General features: G+C 39.1%; 1 long non-coding RNA gene across 1 annotated transcript; it reads left to right on the top strand.

Moving 5' to 3' along the window:
* Positions 1-8,685: 8,685 nt before the first annotated feature.
* Positions 8,686-9,845, top strand: LOC126600494 (uncharacterized). The gene is made up of 2 exons (XR_007615452.1): positions 8,686-9,154; positions 9,238-9,845. It is a non-coding gene; the product is annotated as an uncharacterized LOC126600494 (long non-coding RNA).
* The last annotated feature ends 585 nt before the right edge of the window (positions 9,846-10,430 follow it).

Here is a 10,430-nt window from a genome sequence, read left to right on the forward strand (position 1 = left end):
ACCCAAAAAAATGAGCCTAAAGTTTTGTTTTACAACCAATGGGCTGCCTCCTAACTGGGACTCACCACATGTGCCTGGCCTGAAGCTGAGTTGTTTGAGCAGTTTACTTGCTTTCGCACGATTATTTAGGACACGTAGGTCGAACAATGATACCAATATGCATCTCCTTACCCAAAGTAAGGATCATGTTCCTACAAACACAATTTGCCAAGCCTGTTTGTTTGGAAATTTTGATTTCTATATCATCTCTAGCAAAGATACGAAACGATCCGCTTTTCATAGTGGATTCAAGTGAATAATTGTGGACTAATCCAACCAAAATGCACGCTATATAAATACTTATAATTTTAAAGGTTCACCACCTTAATTATCCCATAAAGTCTGAAAGACTAAATTATGCTGGAGAGTTTATATCAAAGATTTTCGATAAGTATTGCATTTCTTTTGGGTTTATAACTGGACATCGAATTCTCATGTTCACCCCAAAACAGCCTCACAGAGCGATCATAAAGTGCAATTTAAATAATCGCACAAACCTTGGTGAACACAACAAACTTTCAGTTTCTGCCTAGGGCTATGTAATCTTGTGCGCAACTATGTTGGTCTGCCTTGAGGTTCCCTTTTGCCACCTAACATATTTTCAATGTTGCAGTTGGTTGCTGGGTATAAATCTAACATTTCATACTTATGCATTTGGGTGTGCATTCCATGTGCTAAGTTGTGTCGCCACAACGTACCAATATAGGTCTTCAAAAAATTATGTGAATCTTTGTCAATTATGATTCTCCTCCACACTAGTTCTCTTAGAGCCCTTGCAAGCAATCTTTTTACCGTTCATTATGCGAATTATCCTGTAAAACAACGTGAATTTGTGTGGATGTTGCCCACTATGTCTCACCTCGATCTCCGTACCACACAAGAGTGATAAAGCAAGTATGATGTATTCTAACTTTCAAAATGTTGCTCTAGACGCATTCCTCTTGATGTATTCTAACTTTCAAAATGTTGCTCTAGACGCATTCCTCTAATCTAGCTAAAGTGACGAGATCATATACCAGCTGCAAACATGCCTATAAAGACATACATACTTTACGGACATCGAGTCAACAACCCTGAAAGGTGTTCAGCCCCTAATGGACGATTTGGCCACCTTTATTGGACAGTCCGGTACACTAGTGGATAGCCAATCAATCTAACTTGGCTGAAAACATGACAAATCACTTGTTTCATAGGACTCACTTCCCTAGAAGAAGAAGGTTACGACACAAAATGAATCTATACTCAATCGATGTCTCAATCATTTCCATCTCATGAGATTAATCAAGATTACTCCTGACACTTAAAGTTCTTGGTCGAGCATACTAGTTTGGATAAGATATGGAATTAGGAATGAGAATAACATCGATGATGTTTTCATTTATATGATAGCTACCGATATAAATGAACAACGATGATATCAAACTGTGTTCCGTTGATTAGTGACAACGTAGAGCTAATTGGACAGCTGAAATCACAATCCAGGTTAAATTCCTTACCAAAGTGTGTTTCGACATGTCGTTCCTACACTGCCCAAGGTAACCCTGTTATGTTATGAGTGGGAAATGAAGCGTAATGAGATGAATGAAATGGTGCGATACGATGCACTCCTTATGGCGAGGTTTCTGTCAACTGCCCTGTGATTCACAATAGAATTATGAAAGTTAACGTGTTTCTCAATGGGGATATTGATAAAGAGATTTACATGCACCTGAAGACGGAATTTGAGATAAAGAATCTTGGGAAAACTCGTTTATGCCTTGACCTGAAATTCAAGCGTTATTGTTATGGTATTTTGTATTACCAATCGAACTACACCTCGAATGTGTTACATTTTGAGTATACCTTTGATCTTCTATATGCTATATACAAATAAGACTCTTAAAGAGGTTATGGAATCCAAAGTTCTATATTTGAGTTCAACTTTGCACTTTGTTGTACTTAGCTCATTGCGTTAGACAGGACATCTCCTTCGATGTTGATCTATTGGTAAAGATGCAACTCCACACCTACACGCAACCATTGAATTGATATTAAAGACGTATTTCTGTTACCCTGAAGGTACTATGAATTTGGGCTTATCGCCACACATCCTGAGCGAATTTGGGTTTACCCTGAATGATGCTTGTCTTGCTTGTTATGTTGACGCAAGATACTTATCAAACCCGCAAAAGGCACATCCCTAAATGTTTGTCTTCACCATTAAAGATATCGCAATATCTTGGAGGTCCACGATACGACCTTAGTTACGAAATCTTCGAATTGTTCCCAAGACTGACCACACTTCACTATGCCACACATGAGACATGGTTGAGAGCTCTTGTTGAGCATATTCGAAATACTTGTTGTTTTCATCCATCATTGAGTCCCAATGACGATCCATGAAGACTGTGTCAAATGTATCAACCAAACCAAGACACAATACATCAACGAAGTGAACGCCAAGACATATTGCAACTACATCATATCAGCAAAGCATCAGGAAATTGAAGTCATGCAAGCCAATCCCAAACAACCTTACCGACCTCTTCATGAAGTCATTGTCGAAGTCTACTTTCCAGAAACTTGTCTAACGAATTGGTATGCCTAACTATTCATATATAATGCTTGTAGTTCTCATTTGGAAGTTTTGAACTCAGGGGGATTATCCAGAAGTATATTCACTTGATCTTAATATACTCTTTTCCCTCAAATTAGGAGCACTCTTCCCACTAGATTTCTGCTACCTAACTAGGTTTTCACAAGGCATCCATCTTGGGCTAGTCATACCCTTGTGAGATTCTCTACTTGTGTCTAAAAGATGTTTAGTTTTGACTTAATGCAATTTTTCACTTTTTTCCTTAGTCTATGAGTTTTTATCCCACCTTGAGTTTTACCATAACAAGGTTTTTTGAGTTTTATCTTTTATACATTCTTCTATTGATTTAAGACTCGCATTTGCTCATTGTGCCGACAACTTCATCAGTTGAGCTTACTTCATCGATGAAGACTTGATGCGACATTTACTTGAGTATTTACACACTCAAGGATGAGTGTTGCAGTCCTAATAATTTAGGAATGTAATTGTGTAAATCTTAAGATATCCTTATGAGATTATACCATTAGAGTTGTAATCATGTTGAGGTAAGAAATTTATCTTCCATACTACTGTAAATAAAAGCACTATGGTATGAGATAACATACATCTCACAAGTACACATCTGTCTCTTTTCTCTCTATGCGGATGCACCCCCTCTCTTTGCTCTTTATATTGTTCAGTAAATTAAGTCTACAACAAATAATATATAATCATGTTGGTGCTATGAATTCTTTGTTTCCTGGATTATGTGAGATTAATGACTTTTCTTAGTAATGTTTAATTAATATGAACAAGATTTCGCTGATGTCACTGGACTGGCTAAACGTTTTGTGAAATAGTTTCTTTCAATTGTTTTTTTTTTTTTTTTTTTTTTTTTTATTTTTTCTAAATATTGTGTTGCATCTGCAACCTAGTTTGCAAGAATTATTTTGTATTTAAAACTTGTAGCTCATCTGAATAATTTCTTACAAATTCAATAAACTATGACTTGGATTGTTCATTGACATTTCAACTACAATAGAGTAGGACTTTTGATTTCGATCCACACACTTTGTCTGGACTTTTCAAATTTGAAACTTAATTAAACCTTACATGTACAGTGAAAGGTCTATACATTTTTAACTTATTAGTGTGAGGGTTTGTTTTTCTCATCTTTCTTCTTGTGCCCTGATGGCTTGTGCTCGTCTGGGTCAGGATCGTTTCTGAGATTTTGGAGGTCATGTACGATATTTATAAAAGGGTTTCTTTTTAAGATAGTTTCTTTTTTTTTTCTTTTGCTTTTTTTAATTTTTAATTTTTTAATATTTTTTAAGTAGGACAACATATTGTTACTAGAAAATAATAACTTAAATCAAAACAACCTTTAGGACTCATTGATTATAAGTTTACAAGTGTCATTAAATAAGTAAATATATTTACAAACATAACATTCACTAAATAATAAAAAACAGTTCAATCTTAAGCAACCAAATAAAGAAAAAAAAATCTTCAAAAACTCTAACTTTAAAGTTTCACTTGAATATATAACATTATTATATAATAAAATTGAAAAGAAAATCATTTTTTAAGATGTTGTTATTGACACTCCTAATATCTCATTGTGCACTTCAAATTTTTATATTTAGAAAGAAATTTTTTTTACACTTATAACAGTGCACTATTGTTATAAATAGGCAAAAGTTAGAGAAATAACCTTTGATAAAGATAGGAGTGAAGCGAGTGCAAAATATCACTCTATAACTTTAGTAGCTATAACACAAAGGATGGCAGATAAAGAGATGGAAGGAGATATACTGATATGTTGTAGAACAGTGGATGTCCACTCAAAGAATTAAATAATGGGCCCTTCCATTGTCTGCTAAAGCTTGCTGCACACTACTCCCATTTTCTATATAAATACAAACCCCACACAACATCAAAGGAAGAAGTTCAACGAAGAGATTGTAAAAGAAAGAGAAAGGAAGCAAGATGAAAGAGAGAGAGAGACAAAAGAGAGGAAGAGAGGAGAATAATGAGAGTTATCTTTGTACTTCTATTATTCCAAATTATAATGAAAGCACTACTGATGCTTTGAGGATGTACTCCAGTCACACTGATTGTAGAGGAACCTCGTAAATTTTGTGTCTTGTTTTATTTATTCCACTGCACACACCGTCGATTATACAATACGTTATCATTGGAGGTGATACATAGATACTCCACATTTTCTGGGTATCATTAGAGGTAATGTATAATATAATCTACTCGACAAACCAGGCAACTTCTCCAATATACGCTTCTGGGTATCATTGGAGGTGTTGATGCACAAAATCAGCGAAGACTTTGGTACAACAGAAAGTGTCAGGTTTTGTGACCTTCGCTTGGTTGCTTCGGTCACTAGTGAGGATAAGTACGTAAATGAATAGAGACAGAGAAGCAAACACAGGATGTACGTGGTTCACCCAGATTGGCTACGTCCACGGAGTAGAGGAGTTCTTATTAGTAGTGAAGGGCTTACACAAGTACAAAGGATCAAGCTCTCAATTTAGTGAGTTCTTGTGAATGATTTAACACAAAATGGCATTAGGCAATATTGTGGGGGGATGACCCATATTTATAGAAAAACTTGTAGCTTTGTCACATTGACATGTGTCATGTTATGATTGGTTCTTGATGTTGACACGTGCTGCGCTCTGATTGGCTTCTAATCTTGACACGTGTCGAGTAGTGATTGGCCTCCTGGTCGGAGGGGAACTCTTCTGGGTCCTTGACAGTATAGCGTTGGCCGGTGCTCGGTAGTTTCGGGATTGGTCAAGTATGGTACAAACAGTGCTCCCCTAAGTTCCCGAGTGAGGGAAACTCCTCGGTTGGGGACTTGCAAGATCCAATCCCTTGAGTAATCACGAAACTTCTAAGTACCGAAGTGTGGTCTGATCTTCATCTGCCCTTCTCTGGAAGTACCTTTCCTCCATCCGGGAATGGTGTAATTAGCTGATGTTGACGCACAAGGTAATGTATCAATTTCACTTGAAGCTTAGTTGTAGTTTCGGGCTTAGTCAAGTGTGATACAAACCCTATAGTAGGAGTCCCCCAAGTCGCCGAGCTAGGAGATCTGCCGAAAGAGGTGACAGACAAGGTAAGCAGTCAAACTTCCAAGTAAGCAACCCAGGATCAGAGGTTTGACTTCGGCTTCCGGTTGATTGTTCTCATTCTCCTTGTCTCTCATTCAACTGCGAGGATAAGGAGAAGCAAATGGATAAGAGATGATATGAGATACTTTTGCTTTTGAAGAAGTAACTTTCCACAGGCTTATTCTTGAACTGTGCTGGAGGGTTTTCTGGTGCCCTTCAGAGTATAAGGCCGACTCAAAAATTTGAGGGTCAAAACAAGTCCATCAAATCTAGAGTACGTTCGACCTTGATGATATGGGATACTTTTGCTGTTGACGGAATAATGAATGTGGTATGGAAAGGTGTCGTGCTGTAGTGATCTGTTTCAGCTCACCGTTGAACCTTCTGCTTCAATCTTTTGCATGGCAGAAGTGGTGTGCAACCTTTGCATTTAAATGGTCATTCAGAACATTCCTTCATAGTGACTCATCCACGCTTGGCAGCTTCAGTGTAAAGAGCCAATATCTGATCAACTGTCATGAGGTATTTGCCGGTGGAATTCGTGACCTTGACAGCAGTTAAGGATGAGTACTCGAGAGCAATGCTAAGTAAGCAACCAGGCAAAGGCTCCAGGCAGTCAGTTCCAAATTGGAGGTTTGATTTCAGGTTCCGACTGACTGCTCTCTTTCTCCTTGTCCTGCAGGTGTGGACAAGGACAAAGACAAAGACATGGAGAAAGCATGATATGGGATACTCTTGCTTTCGACCCTGATGATATGAGATACTCTTGTTCTTGGTGTGGCTTATTTGCTGAGGTATTATCGGGGAGAAATAAAGCTGAGTATTTCGAGAGGTTATGTTGAGGGTGCCTTTTCGAATGCGAGAAAGGGTTGAGCATTTTTGCAGGTTTTTCTGTCCGTTGAGGAGGGAGGTCAATGTATATAGGGATTTCCCAATAACAAGTAGTAATGCTATTCCTTTACCCTTCTTGGTCACAGCAATGTAGTGGGAGCTGCCAGCTTCACGTGTTTTAATTTTGTCAGAGCACTTTGAAAAAGTGGTATGTGGTATCTGGAAAGCTGATGTTACGTGTGAAGATTACAGACAAGCTTTATCTAAGGAAATTTGGCTCTCGAAGTTCTGAGAGTTGTGCCTCTTCGGTTTTCGAACAAGCAATCCCGTCGAGGATCTGACTCTCGAGATTCGGAAAGCGGTGCTACTCCGGTTTTTTAGAAAGTAATTATGTTGGGAGTCTTTTCTCGAATGTGAGTAAAAGTTGGACGTTCTTGCCAACCTGTCTTGCCGCAAAACACGGAGGTCGACACACATAGGGACTTTCCAGTTGTCAAGCAGTGGTGCTGTTCCTTTACCCTTATGGGTAATAGTAGGGTAGATGGAACTTCGAAATTCTCGTGCCTAAACTTTGTCAGAGATCTTTGACAAAGTTATATGTGGTACTCGAGGAGTTGATGGTGCATATGGAGAGCGGTGATTGAACAGTAAGATTCACGTGCTTTCTACTTCACCAGAAATCTTCGACAGAGTGCCCGTAATTTCCGCAAAGCTGATTGTGCATGTGACAGGTGCTGACGAGGCTGAAAAAGCAGGTGCTTATTCGATTTCTGAGATCGACCCTCGTGGTCTCTGAGCAGCCCAGCTTTTGAGAAAGCAAACGCCTCTTCGATTTCTGAGATCGGCCCTCGTGGTCTCTGAGCAGCCCAGCTTTTGAGAAAGCAAACGCCTCTTCGATTTCTGAAGCTCCGTCGAGTGCAGATTTTTATAGAGGCTGACATTAAGTTCCACAGCACACTTGAATCTCTACCAGTAGAAGCTCATTTCTTGCACTTCTAAGATCTTGATTTGTCTGACCTCTTCCTTCTTCAACACATTTGAAAATGTCTGGACCCTCCGACCGTCGTTTTGACTTGAACCTTGGAGAAGAGACAGCCACGCCTTCTCCAGACAACATATGGCGCCCATCCTTCATATCCCCTACTGGTCCTCTTACCGTTGGGGATTCTGTGATGAAGAATGATATGACCGCTGCAGTGGTGGCCAGGAACCTTCTCACTCCCAAAGATAACAGACTACTTTCCAAACGGTCTGATGAGTTGGCTGTTAAGGACTCTCTGGCTCTTAGTGTTCAGTGTGCAGGTTCTGTGTCTAATATGGCCCAACGCCTATTTGCTAGAACCCGCCAAGTTGAATCATTGGCTGCTGAAGTGATGAGTCTCAAACAGGAGATTAGAGGGCTCAAGCATGAGAATAAGCAGTTGCACCGGCTCGCCCATGACTATGCTACAAACATGAAGAGGAAGCTTGACCAGATGAAGGAATCTGATGGTAAGGTTTTACTTGATCATCAGCGGTTTGTGGGTTTGTTCCAAAGGCATTTATTGCCTTCGTCCTCTGGGGCTGTACCTGGTAATGAAGCTTCAAATGATGAACCTCCAATGCCTCCTCCTTCTGGGGTTTTGTCAAGTACTGAGGCTCCGGATAACCACCCTCCGGTGCTTTCTCTTTCTGGGGCTCTACCGACTGCTGAGACTTCCCCTAAGCAACCTTTGTGAAGGCTCCCTTTTGTTTGTTTATTTTGACTCATGTATATGTACATATTTGTGGCTTATCGAAAATATTAATAAATAAGCTTTGCTTCATTTCAACATATTGTGTTAAATACACCAAAGCCTTCTTCATAAAGTTCTTTGAATTTTTGCTTTTGTTGAAACCTGTATTGTTGAAGCTTTGTGAGTGAAGCATGTAGTTTGAGGTAGTGTTCCCTTAATTTCCCGAGTGAGGAAAACTTCTCGGTTGGAGACTTGAAAAATCCAAGTCACTGAGTGGTTGTGAGACTGCCGAGTATCAAGGTGCAGTAGCATATGGTGGGAGTCCCCCAAGTCTTCAGGCGAAGAGAGTTGCCGAATGAGGTGTCTCGCGTGTTACTAAGTTGTCAAAGTAACGAATCCTTGTTTCGATGTCACACATTCGTATATGCTTTATCTAAAAATATTTCCAACTTTTGTGTGCTTGATGCTGCATGCTATTGACTAGACAAGATCAAGTGCAATTAGTAGCTTTTCTCTCTTTTTCATCTTTTCTTTGGTGGAATTGCTTTTCGTTTCCACTAATCAGCCTGAGTGGATGCAAGATAACACCTTTCTCTATAGCTCAGATTGCAAAGTCGTCTTCATCAAAGTTTTTCCTTATCTTGTGAACTACAACATATCCAAATTTGAGATCCATCGGAGTAGTACAACTTCAGAAATTCAAGTATGATGAGTAACTGTTCATCAATGTTCTGTTAATCCGTCAGACTTGTTGTGAGCTTCGAAACTCCATTTTCTCTTGTTCAGATCAACATACTTTCTTCATCGAAGTTGTTCCTCAGCTTGTGAACTACAACATATCCAAATTTGAGATCCCTCGGAGTAGTATAACTCCAGAAATCCAGGTATGATGAATGACTGGTTATTATTTTTCTGTCAACCCGTCAGATTTGTTGTGAGCTTCGAAACTCCATTTTCTCTTGTTCAGATCGGTATTCTTTCTTCATTGAAGTTGTTCCTCAGCTCGTGAACTACAACATATCCAAATTTGAGATCCCTCGGAGCAGTATAACTCCAGAAATCCAGGTATGATGAATGACTGGTTATTATTTTTCTGTCAACCCGTCAGATTTGTTGTGAGCTTCGAAACTCCATTTTCTATTGTTCAGATCGGCATGCTTTCTTCATTGAAGTTGTTCCTCATCGTCTCTTTCATAACATATCAAAAATTCAGAATGAACTAATGGTTAAATATTTCCAGATCTTCGAAACATCACAGCAGCTTCGAAATCTGCAAGAATCCGACTGTCATGTTTGGAGCTTCAACACTTTAATTTCCGTCGCTCAAACAGAAATGGTTCCTTCTTGAAAGTTGTTCATATGCTCAAGAACTATAGGGTGTCCAAAATTCAGCTCCATTGGAGAAGAGCAGAGATTGCAGAAATTTGATAGATGAAAGGAGGCGGAAGAGGGAGAGAGAGAAAAAGTCTCTTGGGTTGGATTTCTATTTTGGGGCAGATTCCAATTTTTGTAGCACCTTCATTATTGATGAATTGCTTGTACTTTTGTCCATTATGAAACTTGGGACTTTGGCTTGTTGTTGGATCTATTATAATATGTTTGGGAACATATATAAGTGAATAAATAAGAAGGAAAATTTTGGGCCCTTGTGGGTGTAAAACAAAAAATGTTTATGTTTACCCAAGTGTTTTTGTACAAGTTCAAGGGCATCTTGGGTTTTGTGAACAAAATTTGTTGATTTGGAGCAAGGTTTTGTGTTGAAGCTTTGTAGGTGAAGCTTTGGTGTTGAAGCTTTGTAGATGAAGCTTTCTGGGTGAAGCTTTGATGGTGAAGCTTTGTAGATGAAGCTTTGTAGATGAAGCTTTCTAGGTGAAGCTTTGATGGTGAAGCTTTGTAGATGAAGCTTTCGAGGTGAAGCTTTGATGGTGAAGCTTTGTAGATGAAAGTATGTAGAGGGAGCTTTCTAGGTGAAGATTTTTTAGGTGAAGCTTTGTAGGTGAAGCTTTTTTAAGTGAAGTTTTTCGGGTGAAGTTTTTTTTTTTGGGTGAAGCTTTGTGGGTGAAGCTTTTTAGGTGAAGCTTTGTGGGTGAAGCTTTGGAGGTGAAGCTTTTCAGGTGAAGCTTTTTGGGTGAAGCTTTTTAGGTGAAGCTTTGTGGGTGA

Source organism: Malus sylvestris, chromosome 14, assembly GCF_916048215.2.
Source record: "Malus sylvestris chromosome 14, drMalSylv7.2, whole genome shotgun sequence".
In the NCBI taxonomy this organism is placed as follows: Eukaryota; Viridiplantae; Streptophyta; class Magnoliopsida; order Rosales; family Rosaceae; genus Malus; species Malus sylvestris.